The 25,389-nt window shown below is 45.5% G+C and overlaps 1 long non-coding RNA gene across 1 annotated transcript; it reads left to right on the top strand.

Moving 5' to 3' along the window:
- The first annotated feature begins 18,175 nt into the window (after window positions 1–18,175).
- On the top strand, window positions 18,176–19,664 carry LOC132459249 (uncharacterized). Its single transcript, XR_009526175.1, has 2 exons — window positions 18,176–18,330; window positions 18,863–19,664. It is a non-coding gene; the product is annotated as an uncharacterized LOC132459249 (long non-coding RNA).
- Window positions 19,665–25,389: the final 5,725 nt, after the last annotated feature.

The raw sequence follows: 25,389 nt of genomic DNA, 5'->3' as shown, positions 1-25,389 counted from the left end.
TATATAAATGTACAATTGCTGTGCAAATTGTTCATGCTATCGTTATGTATTATGTTGTCCAACACCCTTAGACTGATCGTTTTGTTCAACAACCAAAGATAAAACAATTCTAATCTAGGATGTAATATCTCCCGCTCAACTATACAAAAGGATGGGTTTATTGTAACACATACACCCTTTCAAAATGTAGGCTATAACCTTGTCTACTCTTTATGAACATCTATCTCAGACATGGCTCCACGCAGTGGCGGTTCTACGTCCAGTTACGCCCCGGGCAAGACTTCCTACAAGGGGGGGGGGTGGTGTTGTATCGTGAACCTACGGACTTCAGTGGGGGTTTCATTCCGTCTGTGCACGGCACCTTCTCAATGAGCAGGTGTGCGCCTGCAGCCAGAGGGGGCGCCAAAATACCTATTCCCCACACAATGTTATGTCGTACTTCATTGATAACCGCTACGCAGCGCGTTTTTTTTTTTTGTACTGCTCGTGGTGCCCCCCATGTGATTTGGCGCCCCCCACAAATATGCCGCCCCGGGCGGCTGCCTGGTTCGCCCGTGCCTAAAACCACCACTGGCTCCACGCATTCGCTGGCTTCTTTGAAAACAAATGCACATGGCTAGCGTAGAAGTGGATGGGGAAGGTTCGTCAACGAGTTGTTACGACAGTGTTGTAAAATATCTCCTCCGAAGTTGCAGGGCGAGCTCAATGCGAGCGCAAACCAAAAAAACAGCGAAGTGGCCAAAGTTGCATAGTTCCCCTTTAACACACAGACACACACACAAACACGCACATATAATGGCTTCGCCATTCTCTTCAGACACACACACACACACACACACACACACACACACACACACACACACACACACACACACACACACACACACACACACACACACACACACACACACACACACACACACACACAAACAGACAAACACGTAACGTTTGGAACTCTATTCCACTCATTCGTCTTCTACCTTCAAAATGATCAGCAGATTTCACGAACCACTTGCAACACAAACAAACAGTCAGTCAACAGTCTCAATAAATAATGGTTTAGCAACCCAACAAGGGACATGTTTTGCTGCGGGACTCTCTAAATCGACGCCACTTCGACCTGGTCGGGACTTTACGTCCTACGTCACTCGCTATGGGTTTGCATGTGTGCGCGTAGCCGTTTGTCTCAGGGATCTGTGCACGAACTCCCTTGCACTACAGATTACAAGCGTCAGTGTCGTACGCGATGGAGGGTGGGTGACATTCCTACAGTCTGTGATGATAGGCTATATTTCTACAAATGACTTACTATTACTAGCGATTAACATGACGAAACAACACGAACTAAGCTAACATTAGACTATAGCCATACCAGATAACGCCATACCAGCTAACCCTAACTATTTATATTAAACTCTGAACCATTTTGCAACAGGCAACTGTGTGTTGGTGCGTCTTATTGCTTCCCACGTCTGCGTCTGCATCTTTCCCACTCCTGGCTAATAGTTTCAGCTTTTGTACTGTATATCAGAAATGATCACCCAGTACCACACTGCTGACTTGTTGATGTTTTGTGAGCACTCACGCATTTCTCTAGGTATCTTAAGTTTCCTACTGGAGTCATCAAAACGTTGGACTTTGTTATTGTAAGAAATATTGTGTTACAAAAACACTTTGTGTCTTACCCTTAGCGTTACCCTAACCTTAACCCCAGTAACATTTCTTCATCATAAACTACAAGTTACGCAAAATGGCATACAAACATCCAGTCCAATATTAAAGAAAAAAGCTAGCTTCATTAAGGAATCGAACCCCTTATCCCCGCGTTAATGAGTTGTTCTCTGACCACTACCCATCAGGTCTTAGTACATGCGATTCAAAAGTTAACCACTTGACAATCTTTAAACTTTGGTTGCCTAGAAATTGTAAAGACAGTGATGTGTACTGTGTACATTGTGCGAGTATCCGGCACTCGCGATGTGTGTGCAGTCCAAAATTAAAGAAAAAACCTTGCATCACTAGGGAATCGAACCCCCAATCATCAGTTGGTCGTTGGTAACTGTAAACAAAGAGATCGCATTTTGTTTAACTGCTAACTAACAAACGGGTTTATGCGTTCACTGAACAAAGATTATGGAAATAAAAGACCACTTTTCCATCAGAAAAATCATCAGAACCGTTATTACCAACCCATAGACACTAAAGCCAAAACCTTTCTCACATGCACACCCATCGCGAGTGACGGCTATGCGCACACATGCACACCCATAGCGAGTGACGTAGGACGTAAAGTCCCGCCCAGGTCGAAGTGGCGTCGATTTAGGCCCCGTCCACACGAAGCCGAAACGGGCGAAACCGTTACGGTTTCGATCTATCCGGTTTCGAAGTATCTCCGTAAAGACGAAGCCAAGCGAAACCGGATAGATCTGTAGAAACGCTGTAGTAAAAATTCCAGGCCCATAAGGGGCGCTGCTTCTGGTACACAAATCCAGAAGAAGAAGAGGCGAGCATGCGCATAAAGGCTGCCCCCCGAACCACTAACAACACAAACAAACAGCTCTTCTACGATGGCGAACTAGATTCTCAATAAATAATGGCTTAGCAACCCAACAAGGGACATGATATGCTGCAGAACGATTACAAGCTTGTAGTCCGCCATCATCTTTTTTGTTGTGATTTCTGAGACTCCGCGGGCTTAAGAGCCATTGGCTAGGAGGTCGAGGGGTGGGGCGATGACGTCATGGTTTGCGGTTTCAGGCGGTTTCAGGCGTCCACACGAAACCAAAACGTAACCGGATAGATTTGAAACCACCTCCGAGGGTGGTTTCAGAAGTTTGCGGTTTCGGTCAGCGGATTCGCCGGCTTCGTGTGGACGGAAGGCCGAACCGTACAAGACCTTTGCGGTTTCGCCATGAAATCGGCTTCGTGTGGACGGAGCCTCAGAGAGTCCCGTTTTGCTGCAGAACGATTACAAGGCTGTAGTCCGCCATCATCTTTGTTGTTGTGAGTTCTGAGACTCTGCGGGCTTAACAGTCATTGGCTAGAGGGTCGAGGGGTGGGGCGATGACGTCATGGTTTACGGTTTCAGTCGGTTTCAGGCGTCCACACGAATCCAAAACGAAACCGGGTAGATTTGAAACCACCTCCGAGGGTGGTTTCAGAAGTTTACGGTTTCGGTCAGCGGATTCGCCGGCTTCGTGTGGACGGAAGGCCGAACCGTACAAGACCTTTGCGGTTTCGCGATGAAATCGGCTTCGTGTGGACGGGGCCTCAGTGTAATGATTCAACCATCAGCTTCAGGCAGCAGTGTAGCGGAGCATTTCAGCGTCAGCAGGCGTTGGCAGTATGACTTCAAAACCCTTCAACTCATTCATATTTCATTCTACAGACTTCATTCTGCATTCAAAATGTTCAGCAGATATCCTAGATTCAGTGTAATGATTCAACCATCAGCTTCAGCAGTGTAGCAGTGCATTTCAGCGTCAGCAGACGTTAGCAGTAGGCCTATGACTTCAAAACCCTTCAACTCATTCATACTTCATTCTACAGACTTCATTCTGCATTCAAAATGTTCAGCAGATTTCCTAGATTCAGTGTAATGATTCAACCATCAGCTTCAGCAGTGTAGCAGAGCATTTCAGCGTCAGCAGGCGTTAGCAGCAGGACTTCAAAACCCTTCAACTCATTCATACTTCATCCTACAGACTTCATTCTGCATTCAAAATCTTCAGCAGATTTCCTTGATTCAGTGAAATGATTCTTCAACTTTCAGCTTCAGCAGTGTAGCGGAGCATTTCAGCGTCAGCAGACATCATCAGTATGACTTCAAAACCCTTCAACTCATTCATACTTCATCCTACAGACTTCATTCTACGTTCAAAATGTTCCACAGATTTTCGAGATTCAGTGTAATGATTATTCAACGTTCAGCTTCATCAGTGTAGCGGATCATTTCAGCCTCAGCATTCATACCGCGATATCTTCAGGGATTGCAATTCTAGTTAGTGTGAATGCTGTAGCATTCAAACTCTAGATATTGAAATCGTTATTGTTCTTATTCTTATTTTTATTAGTGTGAATGCTTTAGCATTAAAACTCTAGATATTGAAACCTTATTAGTGGGAATGCTGTAGCATTCACACTCTAGATATTAAAATCTTTATTTATTCTTCTTCTTCCACCGTTTTTTGGTCTTCAACTCCTCCGCCATGCTTTCAGCTACAGAAACCATTCAACTATTAAAACGTTCAGCTCTTTAACGACATGATGGCTATTATTCAGTCACTCTTTCAACTTTTTAAACTATTCAGCTTTTTCCACTTTTTTTTAACATGGGTTCCTCCCATTGACTCCTCTGGAACTTAATCTGTTTAAGACGTTACTAAATCGATTTTCAACCGTTTACCTTCGTTTAACCATTAAACAGATATGCACACTGTTACAGTCTTTACACCTTCGTCTTTCATCTTGCATGGCATAACAGTCTGCTCACCTATAAGGGTGCGCTGACTATTGCCAGGAACGCCTACTTTTCCAGTATCATCAACTTGAATAGAAACAATCCTAAGTTTCTTTTTGACACGGTGAGGAGTCTCACTCAGAAACAGACTCAGACCGTAGGCTGCTCGATTGTGGCAGGTGAATTCATGGATTTCTTTGAGAATAAGATTTAATCAATTAGAGAGGAAATTGACGTTTGTCGTGCGGCTTGTCCTGCACATCCTGTGGGGCAGGATGGGGTCCTGCCAAGTAGGATGAGGAACTCTGAAGCAACTCTCTTGGAGTTCAAGGCAATTCCTTTGGTGGAACTTGAAAGGGTGATAAAGGCATCAATGCCAACAACTTGTATGTTGGATCCTCTCCCTTCCAGGGTTCTTAAGGAACTTCCCACGGTGGGGCCTGCAATCCTCTCGCTTATGAATCTTTCGTTTTCAACAGGAATTGTTCCTTCCAATTTCAAGGCTGCGGTGTTAAAACCGCTACTCAAAAAGCCTGGCCTAGATCCTGAATTTGTCAGGAACTATCGGCCTATATCGAATCTGCCCTTCCTGTCCAAGGTACAGGAAAGGATTGTAGCAAAGCAAATCGTTGATTATCTGACGAGGAACAATCTCTTCAAACCTTTCCAGTCCATTTCCACTCAACTGAAACTGCTATTACAAGAGTTGTAAATGACATCCTTCTTGCTTTGGATAAAAATACAAGCTCAATGCTTGTGCTGCTGGACCTGAGCGCTGCGTTCGATAAGATCGACCACATCACTCTTCTTCACCGTCTTGAGCACTATGTTGGTTTCGGGGGTACGGCTCTTGGTTGGCTTGAATCGTACCTCACAGATAGAACCCAATTTGTGCTTCATGAGGGTTTAGAATCAAAGCACTGTAAATTACACTTTGGCGTACCACAAGGGTCGGTCCTTGGTCCATTACTTTTTGCAATCTACATGCTTCCCCTGGGCGACGTTATCCGCAGCTTCGGAATTAGTTTCCATTGCTATGCGGATGACACCCAGCTCTACATTCCTGTAGATTCCGGGGACTCGGCCCAGATTCAAAGGGTTGAGTCCTGTCTGGCTGCTGTGAAGGGCTGGATGTCACAACATTTCCTACAGCTTAACACTGGGAAGACAGAGCTGATAATTATCGGCACGAAGCGGGACCGGGAAGAGTTTGAGGATGTCTCTCTGTGGTTGGATGGCTTCGCCATCCCACAGAGTGCGTCCGTCAAAAATCTTGGTGTCCTGTTTGACCCTCAACTATGCTTTGACCAACATATAAGAAGTATAACTAGAATTGCCTTTTTCCATCTGAGAAACATTGCAAGAATCAGACCAATGTTATCTGCAGTGCATGCAGAGACACTGATTCATGCTTTTGTTTCTTCAAGACTGGACTATTGCAATGCACTGTTCTCGGGATTACCGAACTGTACCACAAAAAGTCTACAGCTGGTACACAATGCGGCAGCTAGACTGCTGAACGAGAAAGTTTGATCATATTACACCTATTCTCGCCTCTCTGCATTGGCTACCAATAACTTTCAGATCAGACTTTGGTGGCAGCGGTGTTCTTCTGTGAACCGCTGTCTGTGTTTCGTTGTGCGTTTTGTCTGCTGCGGCGCCGTGTCGGTGTTAGTTTTAGTTTTAGTTAGTTATTAGTTTAGCTGCCCCAGTATAGCTAGCTGGCTGACCTCACGTGGTGCGTGATAGACGGTTGACATGTGGAGTGCAGACGAGGACCCTTTTAAACCCAGTGCAAGCATGCTGGGCAGATACTCGCCGGGCGGAGCTGTAAAGATCGACCTGCCTGCTCCTTTTACCGGGGACGGGAGCCAGAGTTTCCTCAGCTGGGCGAGGCAGTTGGAGGTGGCCGTCGGCGCCACGGCAGGGGGCGGCCACGGCTGTACGGAGGAGCTGGTGAGGATTCTTCCTACTCGCCTCGGCAAGTCCGCTTTTCTGCTGTGGGACAGTCTTCCTGATGCGACCAAGTCGGATTATGCTGCGATTAAAGAGAGGCTGGGAGCAGCGTTTGGACAGAGACAGTTAATGGACCGATTCAGAGCAAGCCTGTCAGCCCGGGTGCGTGCTTCTGGTGAAAGCCTGGAGGTGTACGCTGCTGATGTGAGCCGGCTGGTCACAGAGGCATGGTGGTGTTGCACAGAGGGAGGAGAAGTTTCGGCGCTTCCTGGCTGGTCTTGACCCGGCGTTGAAGGCCAAGTGTTTGGAGATGGGCGCCACGGACCTGGAGGAGGCTTTACACGTGGCGGAGCGATGTGAGAACGCCAGAATGACCCTACAGAGAGACTACGTGAGTACTGCTGCTGCTGCCTACGGTGGTGGGGGCCCATCTGTACAGTCCGTGTCGGTCTCTGATGGTCTCCAGAGAGCTGTTGAGAAGCTAACAGATGACATGCACACCATGAGAGTGGGAATGAAAGAACTTTGTGAGGAAAATCGGAGACTGAGGGCGGGGGATGCTGACACAAGGGGGCGAAGGTTTCGCTCGCCCTCAGGAGGAGGCTGTAACTGTACCTGTGGCGAGTGGGGCTGCCCATTGAGAGGCTCTCGTGAGGAACACCGTGGCCGCTCCCCCGAGCCTGGGCGGTCCCCGCGCCAGGGGGGTTTTCCGTCTCGTGGCTATCGTTCAGATCCGTCTGGGATGCCCTCCAGGCCGCCTGGGGGTAGAAGCCCTAGCCCGAACTGGCGTGCCCGACGTGAGGACAAGCCCAGGCGACGTGAGGACGAGCCCAGGCGACGTGAGGAAGAGCCCAGGCGACGCGGCGTGCACTTCCTGCCACGACAGCAGGATGCTGACAACGGCCATCAGGGAAACGGCCGGTAGCTGGTGTCGAGGCCCAACGGGACGTTTCTGTTCCCCTGCTTCAGGATGGAGAGTTGGTCCCAAGTTGTTGTAACGTATCCCTCGCTGACGTCATGACCATTCCTTCGCTGAGTGAGGCTCTGGTGCCAGTGAACATTCTCACTCCTGCTGGAGCTAGTCAACCTGCTGCAGACTTCGAGGGATATCTGGAGCCTAACATTCAGTGAGCAGTGTGAGAAATGGTGTGACTTCAGCCCGCATCCTCAATCCCACAGGGGAGGCGGTTGAACTCAGGCAGGGTCTACACCTGGGTGAGTTTTACCCAGTCGAAAAGAGAGACATTTTAGTGCCGCCTCGTGTCGCCGACAATCATGCTGCTGCTGCAGGCCCTGTCTCCTTGGAGGAGTCTCCTGTTACGGCTGAGCAGAGGGCCAAGCTAGCTGAGTTGCTGCAGAGGTTCACTGATGTTTTTAACCTGGGCGACAGAAACACGGGCAGGTGCACACTGATCAAACACCATATAAGGACTGGGGATCACCCCCCTGTGAAGCAGCGTGCTTATCGTGCAGCACCTGGGAAACGGACAGAGATTGAACGTCAGGTGGCTGAACTGCTGGCTGATGGAGTTGTGGAGGAGAGTTGTAGCCCCTGGGCATCTCCAGTGGTGCTTGTGAGGAAGAAAGGGGGACAGTGGAGGTTCTGCATTGATTATCGTCGGCTGAATGCAGTGACGATCAAAGACTCACACCCCCTTCCGCGAGTGGATGATAGCCTGGATGCTCTAGCTGGCTCGGCCTGGTTCAGCACGCTTGACTTTTCGAATGGCTACTGGCAGGTAGAAATGGCTGAGGAGGATCGCAAGAAGACAGCTTTCACGACCGGCCGGGGCCTGTATCAGTGGCGGGCTATGCCTATGGGTCTGACCAATTCTCCAGCCACGTTTCAACGAATGATGGAGCTCATTCTGAGGGGCCTGCCATGGCACATTTGTGTGGTATATCTGGATGATATACTGATTTACAGCCGTACATTCTCAGACCATCTCCTTCATTTCGATGAAGTCCTTTCTAGGATCCAGCTGGCGGGCCTGAAGTTGAATTCCAAGAAATGCCACTTTGCCAGGGACCATGTCGTGTTCTTGGGCCACGTGGTCTCCAGGGATGGTCTCCAACCAGACCCGCAGAACACTGATAAGGTGAGAACTTGGCCAACCCCCCGCACCCTGTCAGAGGTCAGGGCCTTTGTGGGTCTATGCTCCTATTATAGGAGATTTGTGCGTAATTTCTCCCAGCACGCTGCACCACTGAACCGGCTGGCAGGGAAGAATGTGCCCTTTGAGTGGTCGGCTGAGTGTGAGGCGGCGTTCACCTACCTCAGGCAAGTGCTTACATCTTCTCCGGTAGTTACGCTACCTAACTTTGCACTTCCTTTCAAGGTGTACACCGATGCCTCTAAAGACGAGACTAAGTGAGAAGGTGATTGCCTACGCAAGCCAGGACCTCACACACACACAGAAGAGATGGTCCACCTTCGACAGGGAACTGAGCTGTGGTGTGGGCAGTCCGTGAGTTCAAACACTATGTGGGACTATCCACGTTCTGCATCATCACTGACCATCGCCCTCTGCTGGGCCTTAGGCGCATGGCCATTGATAATGACCCTACTGGACGGAGGTGTAGGTGGGTGCTGGAGTTGGACCCGCTTGACTGGGTCATGGTCCACAAGGATGGCGCCCGCCACAAAAATGCGGACGCTCTGTCCCGCCGACCCGTGTCTCCATATTTTGTCGAGCCATATGCTCCTTCAGCCTGGCTTTGCGCCGTGGACTCAGTGGAGGTGTCTGACCACTCTCCGCCTGCAGACGGGGCACAAACAGAGCAAGTTCCTGTCTATTCACTCAGTGGTGGTGGAGCTGAATTGCGGTCAGCAATGACCGCAGGTTGAATGACCGCCCAGGTTAAATGACCCCTCTCTTGCGACGCTCTTTTCTGAAGTTATGTCCGATGAGGACACTGAGCAGTCGCCTCATGGCTATTTCCTTAGAGATGGAGTCTTAATGCGCAAGTGGAGGCCTCTTACGGCCTCAGCGCAAGATGAGTGGAGAGTTCTGTATCAGATCGTTATCCCTGCGTCCTTCCGTGATGAAATAGCATCTGAACAACGCGCCACTGACTTTAAACCAGGTATTTCCTGGTCAGTAGCGCAATGGTATTCAGAAACGGCAAAATACCGTTTGCGCCAGAACACGCCTCCTCCTTCCGCCGAACCGCCCCTTGGGGCGCATGATCAATCCCTAATTTACCGGCGAGTGGCGGTGGTGGGAAAAGAACGCTCTGCGCCAGTTGTAAACTAGCAACGACACATGCGCCAGTGACTAAGTCACTTGCGCCGGATGCAAGATAGGGCCCATTGTGTTCTGGATTTGGCAATGCAGTGGAAGCTTGCTGGATAATAATAAAAAATAAATAAAAATAAAAAGATTGGAATTGATGAAAAGGTGAAATGTATGGTGAAAACAAATGGGTTTATGTTTTGATTTTGTTAATTTTGTTTCAGGTTAGGTTTATGTGTATAGCCTCAAGGTGTTGCACAAATGTTTGACAGCATTGGTTGTGTGTTTGGGTCACTGGTTACAGGGTGACTGTATAGTTTGCGCTTAACCACTGCTTAGAGGATTTGGAATTCAGGTGTTTGATGTATGTTCTGATTATTTGTGTTGCCTATATTGTAGTTATGTTGGGGTTACAGGTGATGGGAATTTGGGGGGATATTTTCCCCATGTTTTTTTTTGTTTTGTTCAGGTGAAACGTGGACGTTTCTTATTGAGGAGGGGACGTGTGTATCAGACTGTTCTGCGTTTAGTCTGGAAAAGGAGGTGTGTCCCTCGTGAGTTGCCGTAAGGGGGAAGTTCGGGGAAGGTTACGGGTGATGTGTGGTGTGGGGGAGGGGTGATTAAAGTGAAGCAGAGTTGGCGAGAGGGGTCTGGCTGCAGACATCCACCCACACGCTCCAGACATCCACCCACACGCACTTCCGCTGCAGACAGAAACATCCATGAAACATCCACCCACACGGCGGAAATTGCGTGCTGGTGGATGTCTGGAGCGCGAGTTGCACATTATTCAACAGCGCCCCCTCGGGTCACACTTTTCGGTGGGTCGCAGAATTCGGTGTAACAACGGGACTCACTGCACGCCACGAAGATGTGACGTTCGGCTCAGCTGCACTTGGAGGTTATGGTAGGTGACTATTCAAAACACAGCGATACAATTATAAATGCACAAGACTTCCATTTCTTTACCGATCTATTAGTTTCATTAAGTTTAGATTTTTTCATCAAACAAATAACAGAACGTTACACCAATATGAAGCATTTGTTGTTTTATTCCACACTGACGGTGGCAAACGCTAGCTAGGTGTCATTTTTGCAAGATAGGCAAATGTTTTTTGTAAACGTTGTGTAGCCTATAGTCGGTCTTATTAAACGATTTTAGAGATTTGTAGATGTGTTGGGAGTGTAACAGAGTTAAAAAAGAAAGTTGGAAATTTGAATTCTCACAAAATTATAATATTAACATGCCATTGTTATTTTACATGTTAATATGTTGTACCGCATTCAATATGTATATAGCGTTTCTAAGTTAAGTATGGTGTTAACAGGCTTTATGATTTACTTTGTGGTTTTGGCGGCAAACACATGCTGTATGTCTGTGATGGAGAGCATTGTTCTCCTTTGGTTTTTGCTATTCTAGATTCACGCAGTCACATTGGGATTTGTTATAATTGTGAATGCAGGTACGTGATAATTTCCTAATGTAAATAGCTTGAGAATGTTGTTGATGTAATGTGTATGTATGTAGGTGAAATGACTGCGTCATCCAGTGTGTTGACCCGTTCCTGAGAACTAGGGAAACCCTGTTGGCGATTCACGCAGTCACATTGGGATTTGTTATATTGTGAATGCAGGATTAAATGTTACGGAGGAATCCCGGTCTCTGAATCTTTATTCATGGATGCCTGGAAATGAGGGTCGTTACACTGGTGCCGTGACTTCTCCTGGATCTTCTGGATCAGCTCCGCAAGCAGATCGCCGAGGGTGCTGCACTGCGCTGTGTTCCTGGAACGTGCATCGTGAATTGTTTGGTGATTCCGTATGACCACTAGGGGGTACTTTAACACTGCATTTCTAATATATGTCCTTAGTCGTTTGGATCGCAGTGTAGTGGCAATACTTTTTTTTTAGGTAGGCCTAGTGTGACAGTGATATTCTGCATTAGTAATTTCATTTTTTTTCTAATTATTTCAATTTCTGATATTGTATCACTTGAGGTAGCATGGCTGAGGGAAATAGTGGTCGGGCCAATGAGTTTAAAGGCTTCTCCATGAGTAGGGGAAGGGGTCTTCATGTTAAAGGTGGGGAGGGTGACGCATTGTCTAGTGGATATGGAAGTGGGAGTGTGGGTGGTCTTCAGAAAATTGTTAGGGGCAGAGGGCACAGTTTTAGCCCGGGCTGGTCTCCTAATGAACAGTTTTTGAGGGAGGATGTGCGTACTTCTACTCCAGTGGATGACAACGTTGTCATACAACACCTGACTGATATGGTAGGCCAACTGGGAGAGCAAATAGGTAACTCTATTGCGGCTAGATTTTTTTCTTCGGGACTTGCTAATTGTACTAATGCACATGACACACCTTTGACTGACAGACCAGTGACTGTTCCGACTCAAGGCCCTACACAACAGAACACAACGCCAGTAGTAGTTCATGCCAAGACTGAACGTGAACCTGTGACTTTTAGGGGCGATGGTCCTGACAAGTACTCTGTTCGGGAATGGATTGCCATGACAAAAGCTCACCTTAGGAAGCAGTCTTACACAACAGCTGAACAGGCAGATGAGATACAGGGAAGGCTTTTGGGAAAGGCAAGAGACGTGGTCCAAATAGCGCTGAGGAGTGATGACACACTTGATGTGAAGAAGGACCCAGATCTCATATATGACATTCTAATGCGTTACTTCAGTCAGTCTTCATCGTCACTTCCATTGCAAGACTTTTACACCACATTGCCCAAGCCAAAAGAGAATCCAGTCGACTATTGGATCAGACTAAACAAAGCCGCAGACACAGCTGATGAGGGACTGCACCGTCAGGGTAGGAAAATGGAGAACATTTGTGGGGAGGTGGCACAGATGTTTGCAAAACACTGTCCTGATCCGCAGCTTTCCTCCATTTTTAAATGCAAGCCCGTCAGTGAGTGGACTTCTAGAGACATCCAGCTCAGGGTAGATGAATATCAAAGGGAATGGGGTGTGTCTGCAACGTCTCAGAGTTTCCCACAGCTGAAAAGTCACCCTGCAGCTGTGCTAGACAATGGTTCAAACGCCTTTGCGCACTCGGATTCGCGTGGTATGGACCCCCAGTCGACTTTTTCTCATGCCACGTCTTTGATGCAGACTCACAACTCCTGCCCGGATTCTGCTTGTGTCCAGCAACACGTCCAGCGTCCGCAGCGCATTCTGCCGCCACAGCACGTTCAGCGCCCGCAACATGTCTTGCCACCACTGAGTGCTCAGCGGCAAGATGATGGAGTCCTGGGCCGCATGATGAGCATGCTTGAGAGAGTCTTGGCCAGGGTGGAACCGCCTAATCCTGAGCGTCGACAGAAACACTCCAGCTTTTTCAGCTCGCCACCATGTAGAGATGGAGATGCTAATCACTCTACCTTGTCTCACTGCAGATCTGACCATCTCTGTTTCAAGTGTCTGGCCCCTGGTCACTCAAGGCAGGATTGCCCAAACATTGCCCCGCCCGAACTCAGCCCAGCTTCGGGAAACTAGCTGACCTGTGTCCAGAGGGAGGTAATACAGGTCATACGGAATCCTCCCACTCGCTAGACACCGATAATTTCGGTTCGGCTTTGAATTTTGACGATTTCTCTCAATTTAAAATGACAAACACTGTGTATCAAAACACTCAAAATGTGGGTGGCAGTGACAGCTTATTTTATGTACCAGTGAAGGTTGGGGGCAAAGTGACTATCGGCGGTATGCTGGATAGTGGCTCGATGGCATGTACAGTCAGTGATACTGCTATGCGTAACCTGCTCTCTGCTGGGGCAGTGTGTGAAGCAGAGAGGTTTTCCACAGATGTGACTCTCATTGGTGTTGCAGGTCGACGAGTGCACCCGAAGTCGGCCTTCAACATTAACATGGAAGTTAATGACTGCAAAATGATTGTGCCCACGATCGTGGTTGAAGGACAACATGATGACTTAATTATTGGAACCAATGTGATCAAACACATACTGCGTGAGTCAAAGAAGTGTAGTACATACTGGACAGCAGTTTCTGCGCCGTCATCTACAGACACTGAAACTGAACGATTTCTTTCAATGCTTGCTGGCTTGCATAGATGGGGAGATGGTGAAATGCCCGAGAAGATAGGCGCAGTGCGTTGCAACTCAGCCACTTTCCTTCAACCCGGCTGTGAATACCTCCTATGGGGAAAGCTGCCAAAAACCACACGCGTGTCTCCTGGTAGTGCAGTGATGACAGAGCCTACATCAGCACGGTCTGCACCCAAGGGGCTCATGGTCGCCAGAATAGTCACACCTTTATGGGCAGATGGGTGGGTACCCTTGAAAGTGATGAATGTCTCTGATAAGCCTTTGTTTTTGAGACGTAACGCTAAGCTTGCTGACCTGGTGCCTTGTGTCGCATTGGAAGATTTAGACTTGGTCAGTTGTCATCAGAGCACTTCCACCGTGCCTGCTTGCCCTGTCTGTCCTGATGTGGGATGTGCTGGTGTGCTAGAGTCCATTGGCCTGAGTGAGCTTGACGTCGGCTTGTGTGATGCGTCATCTGACTGTAAAGACAAGTTGTCCGACCTTATTGTTCGCTACCAGGATGTCTTCTCACGCAACCACCTTGACTGCGGCAAAGCAGAAGAGTTTGTTCACAGAATCCACTTGATTGACCAAAAGCCATTCAGACTTCCTTTCAGACGTGTGCCACCGAGCCAGTACCAAAAACTACGTCAAGTCTTAAGTGAAATGGAAGAAAAAGAGATCATTCGAAAGTCGGCAAGTGAGTATGCCTCACCGTTAGTCCTTATCTGGAAAAAGAATGGTGATTTGCGTGTGTGTACTGACTTCAGGTGGCTGAACAAGAGGACTTTGAAGGACGCTCACCCTCTGCCACATCAGGCCGATTGCTTGGCAGCACTTGGTGGAAATTCGCTGTTCAGCACAATGGACTTGACTTCAGGTTTTTATAACATGCCCTTACATGAGGATGACAGGAAGTATTCAGCATTCACTACACCTATGGGGCTTTACGAATACAACAGGCTGCCACAGGGGCTCTGTAACAGTCCAGGGAGTTTCATGAGAATGATGACTTCCATCTTTGGTGATCAAAATTATCTAAGTCTGCTGTGCTATTTAGATGATATCTTGGTGTTTGCTCCTGATGAAAGAGTTGCTCTTGAACGTCTTGAAATGGTGTTCAACAGACTCCATGCCCACAACTTGAAACTGGCGCCTAAGAAATGCTACTTTCTGAGGAAGTCTGTCAAATTCCTTGGTCACATTGTTGACGAGCATGGCGTTTCGACTGACCCGGGCAAAGTTGAGAGCATAAGCAGTATGACTGTGAATGACTTGATGGAAGCTGATGGAGTGACACCATCTGAGAAACGTACACGATCCTTTCTCGGTATGCTAAACTTTTATCAGCACTTCATTCCGGGGTACTCAGCACTTGCGAAACCCCTGTTCTCACTGTTGGCTGGTCAGAAACAGAAGAAAGGCCGAAAGTCTAAGTGTGCTGTAGTGAGCCGCAGACTAAAATCAACCGACTGGACTGCAGACCATGACCGGGCATTTGCTGAACTCAAACAGACCCTCATCAATTCTGTTGTTTTGGCTCATCCAGATTTTAGTCAACCATTTTTGCTGTCTACAGATGCCTCATTGGATGGCCTTGGGGCCGTTTTATCACAGGTGCGTGAGGGTGACTCAGTGGCTAGACCAATTGCATTTGCTAGCAAGTCCTTAACTCGGTCACAAAAGAACTATCCGGCCCATCGATTAGAGTTTCTTGCACTGAAGTGGTCAGTATGCGACAAGTTTAGCCACTGGTTGAAGGGCCACGACTTTACTGTGTGGACTGACAATAATCCACTGACACATATTATGACTAAGCCTAAACTTGACTGTTGTGAGCAGCGATGGGTGTCAAAATTACAATTTTGACATCAAATATGTGCCAGGCCCACGTAACATTGAGGCTGACGCTCTCAGCCGTGTCCCTTTTTGCAAAAGTGTCGGTCACAGACCACAGGTCAGTGAACCACTTCATGAACTCGCCGGAGAAGCCGCTGTTGTGTCTGACACAGCCGTTCAACAGACCTTCAGAGAATCCACCAACCAGTCTGTAATGGCGGAGAAGCTAACATGTCTTTTAGCCACAAATGCCCAGTCCCTTCACACATCAGCTCAGTCATTGTCCAAGCAGGAAGTCGCTGCTGTTATCCAGTCACACACTGAATGGGCCTCTGGTGCTAGGACTCGTGCGACGGCCCTTGTGGGTCATCTACCCCAGCTCATTCCTGACAGTTTGTCCAGCCTGCCTGTCTTCTCGGTTGAAGATTTAAGAGATGCTCAGTCTAAGGATAAGACCTTGTCTCGTATACATTTTTATGTGGAGAGGTCTCGGAGACCATCCAGACGTGAAAGGGCACAGGAGGAGGGTCAAGTTCTGAGGTTGCTGAAACACTGGGGAAAGTTTGTTCTGAGTGATGATGTCTTATACAGAGTGTCACATGATCAGATTTCAAAGACAAGACGCCATCAGTTTGTTGTCCCTGATTGCCTGAAGACTAAAGTCTTGAAAGGAGTCCATGACAGTGCGGGTCATCAGGGTCAGTCAAGGACCCTGAGCATCGCCAGACAGAGATTATTTTGGCTGCACATGGACAGGGATGTGAGGGAGTACGTTCGTCACTGTCAGCGTTGTATAGTGAGTAAGATGGCCGAGCCTGCAGGAAGAGCTCCTCTCGAAAGTATTGTCACTTCCCGCCCACTGCAACTTGTTTGCATTGATTTCTGGTCAGCTGAAGATTCGCACAACAAATCTGTGGATGTTTTAGTAATGACCGATCATTTTACCAGACTGGCTCAGGCCTTTGCCTGCAGGGATCAATCAGCCAAACAAGTAGCAAAAGTTCTCTGGGAGAAGTATTTCTGTGTCTATGGATTCCCTGAGAGGATTCACAGTGACCAGGGTGCAAACTTTGAAAGCGAGTTGATCGCTGAACTTCTACGCTTATCTGGTGTGCGAAAGTCCCATACTACTCCTCTGTCCCATCTTCTGTCTCTGTCCATTCCATGGCTTCGGGTCAGGCTACATCCGACCACACTCAGGTTCAAGTGTTTTGTCAGCCGGATGGGTCTCAATCTGCAGTTGATGATGTGCACAGTTTTGTGAGCATCCAGGGACTTGAAAATTACTCGGATATCATACCTGCATCTGGGGTGAGGACCAGGGAATGGGTCAGTCACCTGAACACACCGAGTCAACAGCCTCCTGAAGGGAGTGCCCGGGAGTCATTTGCTGACCTGACTGACGACGTGTTGACTGACCAGGTCCAAGACTCATACTCTGATGATGCTGTTGCTAAGGCTGACGCCTCGACTGTTAGTGACGATCACACCGTTTTGTCAGTGGTTACTTCTGTTTCTGTGAGTGATGCTGCACACACTGTACTGCCTGAGTCTGCACCACATCGCACTACGCGTCTGGGTCGTGTTGTTCGACCGGTTAACAGGCTCCTTTACGCCATAGCTAGACAAGATGTCACTGGACGATGGCAGACTGTTCGGACTGTATGCAGCTCTGTAGTTCAAGCTCTTAGGGCTTAAGTTTCTTATTTTTATTAAATACATTTTTCTGATTGTGCTTAGAGATACTGTAAAATATGATATGTGAACACTAGTACCTATATATGTGTATTGGCAGTTTTGGGCAAGTGTAGTGTGTGTAAGGCATTCTATGTCCGGTGGTTGGTTGGAGGGTTTGTCTGAAGGGACAATGGTGCTGCACACCACAATAAATGTGGTGTGCAGCACCACATTTATTAGGGGTGCTGCACACCCCTAATAAATGTTAAGTTTTTCTATTTCAGCCTTTTTCGTCTAGACTACAACCACTACTGAATTACCGGCCTTTAAATAGTTTGCTGTGCTGTGAGAATTTATCGTCTTTGATCTTAATTTTTTCTACAATAAATAAATCCCAATAGATCAGAGGATTTTCTTCAAGGTCTGTCTACTGACCCACAAAACAGTTCATGGTAATGCACCTTGCTACCTTAAAGAACTTGTTGAGATGGAGGTAGCATCAGACACTTGCAACACCAGATCGAAGATACCAGGTGACAACTTCAAGCTGAAGATATCCAGAACGGCAAAGACGAAAGTAGATGCCAGGAGATTCTCTAATTACGCACCAGTTGCATGGAACTCTCTACCTCTAGAAATAAGATGCATTAATAATACCAAATGTTTTAAGAGAATGTTGAAGAATCTTTTATATAACCAGTTCTAAAACCATTTCCATTTTTCTTTATAAATATAATGATGTCACGGTAATATCAGTTTCTTACCAACTTGAAAGTCTACACCACATTTTGTGCACATTTCACAGCCAGCCGCTCTGACATGGTTAGCTGCCTTCCTTGTGTTGGCTTGCTAATCATATGTGCGGGATATAAATGCCTCATTTCATTTCATTTCATTTCATTCATACAATTACAACATCAATTGTAAAAAAAAAATCTGTCTTTTGTAGATGCATCACTCGATTTTTAGGGAGTCAAGCCAGAAGTCAAACGCTGCACAACTTGCTGCACACTTTTCCACTGCCCCCAATCCCAACTTTTAAACCAACCGTAAACACGAAGCTTCAGTGCCACCTGGAATCCCACATAAAACATTCCATTACATTTAAAGGTGATATATGTATGTGTGTAGAAAGAATATAAGAATGTATGTGTATATGTCTGTAGACAATATTTATGAATGTTTGTCTGCTTACTTTTATAAGTCACTGACTTATTTTCCTCTATCTTTTGCCTGCATTGATCTTAGACACAAAGATCAATGATAATTTCCCTGAATCTTCCACCATTCAGTCATGACAATAATCTTTTGTAAAGAATGTGCCATCCTCCTAGGTGTGATGGTCTTTCATTATTTTAAGTATTTAAAGAGGACAAAATATCTGGTGTTCAACTCACTCAGTGTTCAACAGTTTCAGGTCCTCCTCTCTGTAGACAGACTTACCCCCTCCAGTTATGTTTCCCACCACAGTGCCGTTGTTGTCTAATTTGATGTGTTATTATCTGGATGGGCTTGTCTGCAGTCCGGGGTGTAGAACCTTACAGTTCCAAGTCTTAGTTTAAGTAACTAACTGGTTGCAAAAATAATATAATTGAATATAAAATGATTCCAACTTGGTGGCATTTCATTTTCCATTAAACAGGGGCCACTTGACAACATTGTGGCTGGAGTTTCCTGGCTGCGTCAGAATGCAGGTTTGCTCAGGGGGAAGGTGGTCGAGCCCGCATTTCCGAATATGGACGCAAAAGAACAGCAGGAGCTCCTGGAAAGGATACGTTCTTCAACTGATGAAGAAGAAAAGTATCCCCTGCTCTTCACATTTGATTTTCAGGAAGACATGGAGGTCTTCCTTAACATGGCAGCTGAGGAGGATCTTCGGGTCAACGCCATGTTTCTGGGTCGCTGGGTGGACAGCCAGTGACATTGCTGTGTGTGTGTGTGTGTGTGTGTGTGTGTGTGTGTGTGTGTGTGTGTGTGTGTGTGTGTGTGTGTGTGTGTGTGTGTGTGTGTGTGTGTGTGTGTGTGTGTGTGTGTTGAGGTTCTGAGTTCAGTTATCTGTTGAGTGTTCTTAATAAAGTGTTATAACGTTTACAATGTATCGATTTTTTGTATGACTTTACTTATTCACTTTGGTAACACACAGAGCTAAGTTAAAACACAGACTTGAGTTTGTCGTATTTAAATATGGGCAAATAAGGTGGTCCAGCAGCACAAGGTAAGACAATATTATAGACAATTAGAGCCAGATATTAAATGAATGATGGTTCAGAGTAAGAATTTAGGAATGCAAAAGTGCTAATAACATATGATAAATTATATTGGAATGCAGTCGAACCTTATGATATTAAGACAACAGAATGTAACATAGCTAGACCTAATATAAATATGTCAGAAAAGGTGAAGCTAAAGGGGAATTGTTCTAACTATTCCTGTCCACTCATACATAGTATTTAAAATAATTATTAGCCTCAATCTCTGATGCCCTTCAGCTTTACAATACGAGTATCAGTTTGTGTCCTATCAAATATTAAATTGAGATGATTGCAGTATAACACAGAGGGAATTCTGAATAAGGTGTGTGTATTTACAGAAAGAGAAGAGCCATAAGCTCCAGCTTAAAGTCAACAGCGAGTGTCAGGTCTTCTGTCCAAAACCGGAAGCGTTTATCCGATTTTATAACTTAATTTATTTCGTTCATTTATGTAAACACATTACTTAACGCCCGTTCATTTATGTAAACACATTCCGTAACGCCCGATTTTTATTTTATTTTCCGATTTTTATTTTTTATTATCCGATTTCCGGCGTGTGGGTGGATGTTTCTGTCTGCAGCGGAAGTGCGTGTGGGGTGGATGTCTGGAGCGTGTGGGTGGATGTCTGCAGCTAGACTCTCTTGGAGTTGGCTGCTGAACGCACTACCTCGTCTCTGGTCCCGTTCTTTGTTTTGTATAATAATTAGTACAGTATAGTTGAACCCAGAACGCTCGGCTACACACACCAAACGGAATTTCGATATCATTTATACTACATTCAGAATCACAGTTTTAGTTTCAAACCGTCATATTCTAGAGTTGGTCCCATTGAAGCCGTATGCCCATTCTGAGACTTAAATTACTCAGGACATCGTAACTCTGTCAAATTTCAACCGTTTACCATCGTTCAAACCATTACAAATATTTACACATTTTTATCTTCAATACTATCCAAACGACATTTCGATAGCATTTATACTTTTTTCAGAATCACAGTTTGAGTTTCAAACCGGCATAGTTTTCAGTTGCTCTCTTTAATTTCCGTTGACGTCAGAACGTGAGGACGTTCAGGCACACACACCACACACACACACACACACACACACACACACAGTCACACACAAACACACACACAGCTTTATTCCAATTCGATTTTAACATTTTGAACTCGGTTCAAATCTCTCACTTAAGCTATTCAACATTTCTAATGCCTACGACTACTCCTAGCACTACTACTACTACTACTCCTACCAATACTACTACTACCATTACTACTCCTACCAATACTATACTACCATTACTACTACCCCTACCAATACAACTACTACATTACTACTACTACTTCAGCTACTACTACTACTTCAGCTACTATACTACTTCAGCAACTACCTACTACTTCAGCTACTACTACTACTACTACTTCAGCTACTACTACTACTACTTCAGCTACTACTACTACTACTTCAGCTACTACGACTACTTTAGCTACTACTACTTATTCAGCTACTACTTATACTTCAGCTACTACTACTTCAGCTACTACTACTACTACTACTTCAGCTACTATGACTACTTCAGCTACTACTACTTATACTTTAGCTACTACTACTTCTTCAGCTGCTACTACTTATACTTCAGCTGCTACTACAACTACTTCAGCTACTACTTCTGCTACTACTACTACTACTTCAGCTACTACCTACTACTTCAGCTATTTCTACTACTTCAGCTACTACCTACTACTTCAGCTCAGAGTTCCCGTTGTCCGGTAATTACCGGTCTTCGACCGGAAAAAAATGAGGAGGACCGAAAATTCTAAACGTCTCCGGTCAGAATGACTGATTGGAAATAAGGCCCCGTCCACACGGAGCCGAAACGGGCGAAAACGACCCGGTTTCATTTTATGCGGAACATTCAAGGCGCTGGTTCTCCACAGAAAAAAGTGGAGCGCATCAACCCTGCGCGCATACAGAATGCGCGCTGTATACAAACATTCAGTCACGAGGAGATTCAACCTTTTAAATTGAGCAGAAATATTTTTGAATGTGTTAATTTGAATTGTGTTTAAATATGCTGCAGTGGTCATTTGTTTAGCCAATTCATGTAAAACAATGAGTGTTTTGATTGTAGCGTAGCCTGTGTGATAAAATAAATAAGTTGTTACATTTCGTGCACTCGCTCAAATTGATCGCTATAGACTACCGTAGGTTTATGAACTAAACGGCGGCAAGCTAGGGAAAGCCGGCAGCAAGCTTTGCGGAGTACCGGTATTTAAAAACCATGGCGAATCAAAATATGATCACACACTTCTTCTTCTTTATATAGCCTGCCTATTTTTAAGTGCAATAAACACAGATAATATCCGACCAATTTTTTTCCAATTTGACCGGTAAAATGAAACCTTCCCGGTCACATGACCGGCACCAATTTCTTCTAGCGGAAACACTGCTTCAGCTACTACTTTAGCTTCTACTACTACTTCAGCTACTACTATTACTTCAGCTTCTACTACTACTTCAGCTACTACTTCTACTACTTCAGCTACTACCTACTAGAGTTTAGATTCTCTGCCCGAGCCCGAACCTGACCCGCGGGCTGGGTCGGGCCGATATTTCCAACCACTATCCTCGAGCCGGGCCGGGCCGGGCCTTTGATCGACGATTTTTATTTATATTTTTTTATCATTGGTTTATTGGCCTAATCTGAGGAGAAATCTATGCCATAAACAGAAATATTATAGGCCTTTATTACACGGGTCTTCTCAATGCCGTGGAACGCTCCGTTCACTTGCATGGGTAGTAGTCCGGTGACTTGTCAACCCCAGCGTCTTCCGTTGCTAAGCGACGTCACCGTCTTTGCGGACAAATTATTTCTCTGCTGATCAACACTACGAATGCTGGTAACAAATAAATTGTAAAAAGACACACCATGTGAAGTTATTTTTTCGTTTTGGCAAGTAGCCGTGTAATAAGTGGGATGAATAGAACGTCGCCGGTCATTATCGAAAATAAGCCCCTTCAGGGCAAAGCAAGACACCTTCGCTGCGCGTCGTGTACCTACTGTTCGCCCTGTCTGGGCTTATTTTCCCGATAATGACCGGCGTTCTATACATTATCCCTTGCATATATATTTAGCAGAGTAGGCCTAGTAACAAATGTGTACAAAGTTACATATATTTAAAAATAATGTCGGGTTGAAATCGGGTCCGAGCTAAGCTCTACTACCTACTACTTCAGCTACTACTACTTCAGCTACTACTACTATTACTTCAGCTACAACAAGTACTTCAGCTCCTACTACTACTTCAGCTACTACTACTCCAGCTACCTCTACTACTACTTCAGCTACTACTACTTATTCAGCTACTACTACTACTACTACTTCATCTACTACTACTTATACCTCAGCTTCTACTACTACTTCAGCTACTACTACTACTACTTTCATATTCTATTAATATTAGATTTCTTAATTTTAAGCAATGCTTTGCGCTTTTCATTCAGCCGTCAGCATTCACTCACGTTTTCTGCAGGAAATGCAATTTCTAGTTCTTTCTTTCGATCTTTCCTCTTTATTATTCTCTACAAACTTTGGGACCTCTCTCCTTCCTCAACTTATCCCTTATAGACTCCATTCAAATTTTAAAATGTTCATATAGCTTGGTATCTTCTTTTCAGATTTTTTAAATATGTTATACTTTTTAAGATATTATACTTTTAAAATACTATCTTTTTTTAACATGGGAGTCAAAAGAGAGGACGGTGGAGCCGACCTCTGGTACTTCAACAGTTTTAATATCTAAACAGAATGTCGATATCATTTAAACTTTCTTCAGAATCACAGTTTTAGTTTCATACCGGCTTCGTTTTCAGTTGGGCTCATTGATTTACGTTGAAGCGGCAGCGTGAGGACGTTCAACAGTGTTGCCAGATTGGGCGTTTTTCCCCGCCGGATTGGACTACTTTTCGAGGACTTTCAGGCCGTGTTGCCAGATTGGGCGGTTTTTCCCGCTCTATTGGGCTACTTTATTTATTTTTTTAAATCACGCTATTCTCTTAAACACACACACGCACGCACGTGCACACACACTGACACACACACACACACACACACACACACACACACACACACACACACACACACACACACACACTCACTCACTCACTCACTCACTCACTCACTCACTCACTCACTCACTCACTCACTCACTCACTCACTCACTCACTCACACACACACACACACACACACACACACACACACACACACACACACACACACACACACACACACACACACACACAGCAGCAGTGCAAGACAATACATTTTACCTTTCGAATTCTTCAGTTCAATTAATTTTACATTTCTGAATGTTTAGCAATGCTTTGCGCTTTTCATTCAGCTGTCACTTTATTTGTTTCCAACTATTTACATTTTCATGGTGTGCCTGTTTACATTGTTTAGGCCTAGGCCTATAGACTTTTGAACTTTTGTTGAAATCCCTTCACTTGATTTAGGCCATTCAACGTTTCTTCATGTCTTAATCTATGTGGCTTTATTAAAAAATATTTTCAACCTCACTTCTTACTACAGCATTTTCTGCAGGAAATGCATTTTCTAATTTCAATATTGTCCGCGTTAAGTTTGTACATGCAAGAGGTGATGACCTCTAGCTCCACCTAGTGCTAATTGCCTCCGTTCCAGACCATGACTCAAAGGAGATTGTTTTCTCACGGTTAAAGAAATATAATTATGCCTGTTTGCAGATTTCAGTATATTTTTGGTTCTAGTATAGGCCTATCTTTATTATATATTCTGTGGGAATAGCATAAACAAAAATAGCCTACCTTACATGTGCACCAATCTCTTCCCTGTTGAACAGGTATTCAAGAATGACAACATAGTCCGACTGCTGACAGTATTCACTAATTCGTCGCAATGTGATATTAATAAATAGATTTATTTATCTTCTCATCTCACGGCCACCACCAAGTCCTTCATCAGGGGCTGCATGGTCACCAGAGTGATCAGGTAGGCCTCCTGGCTCCTGCACCGTAAAAAGCTAATATGATACTGTTAAACTGTTAAACTGCTACAACTGTGTTCTTGCTTTTATTTTATTACCTCCTGACTTCATAATTCTTCCTGCCTAGACCACCGACCGTCTACCAGGAGCAACAGTAGGCCTATTTCATAAACATGAAATAGGCCTACGCCATGCACAACCTACTGTGGTGCTTCCTTCCACAAACTCAGAGGGGAAGTATCAGATCCCCTGCTCACTCAACTGGAGGAGGTAGTGCTTCTTGTCTGGCCTTCAATTGAACAGATCTCTTGATGTACTATTTAAATGTTCTACCTGTGCTTCCACGGAAGTCCTGCATGCTAACTTTACTTTACCAACGATAATGTGGACGATAGGTGAGAAATTTAGAATACAGGTGCAACAGAAAGAGACAAATATAACAATATCAATATGTTTTAGGAGCTCATGGTAAACTGAGATTAGAACTTCACGGACCCGGGGGATAGTGTTTTGGACAAAGACAAGGTTGCATTCGGCTGCACCTGCAATTGGCTTTTTTGAATAACATTTAATTTAATTAAAATCAATTAACATTGTTTTACTATATTTGTGCTGGAGGTTGACCATATGATCGACATCTTACACTGAAAAGGAGACCAAGACGGCAAACCAGGTGACACAATCATTCTGTCAAACGCTAAAGGTGCGGCCACACCAGACGCGTATCTCGCGTACTTTTTACGCGAGATACGCACGTATAATGTTGCTTGACCATTTTGTGTCAAAAATGGTCGCATACGCGCAATACGCGCAATACGCGCTATACCTGTCCCTGAGTGACTTCCACCTCCTGCGACATACGTCCACTGACAAGAACATATATACATATTAAG

This window comes from Gadus macrocephalus, chromosome 6 (genome assembly GCF_031168955.1).
Source record: "Gadus macrocephalus chromosome 6, ASM3116895v1".
NCBI classification, from domain to species: domain Eukaryota; kingdom Metazoa; phylum Chordata; class Actinopteri; order Gadiformes; family Gadidae; genus Gadus; species Gadus macrocephalus.
The sequence above is the reverse complement of the archived record's forward strand: the minus strand, read 5'-3'. Positions and strand labels throughout refer to the sequence as shown.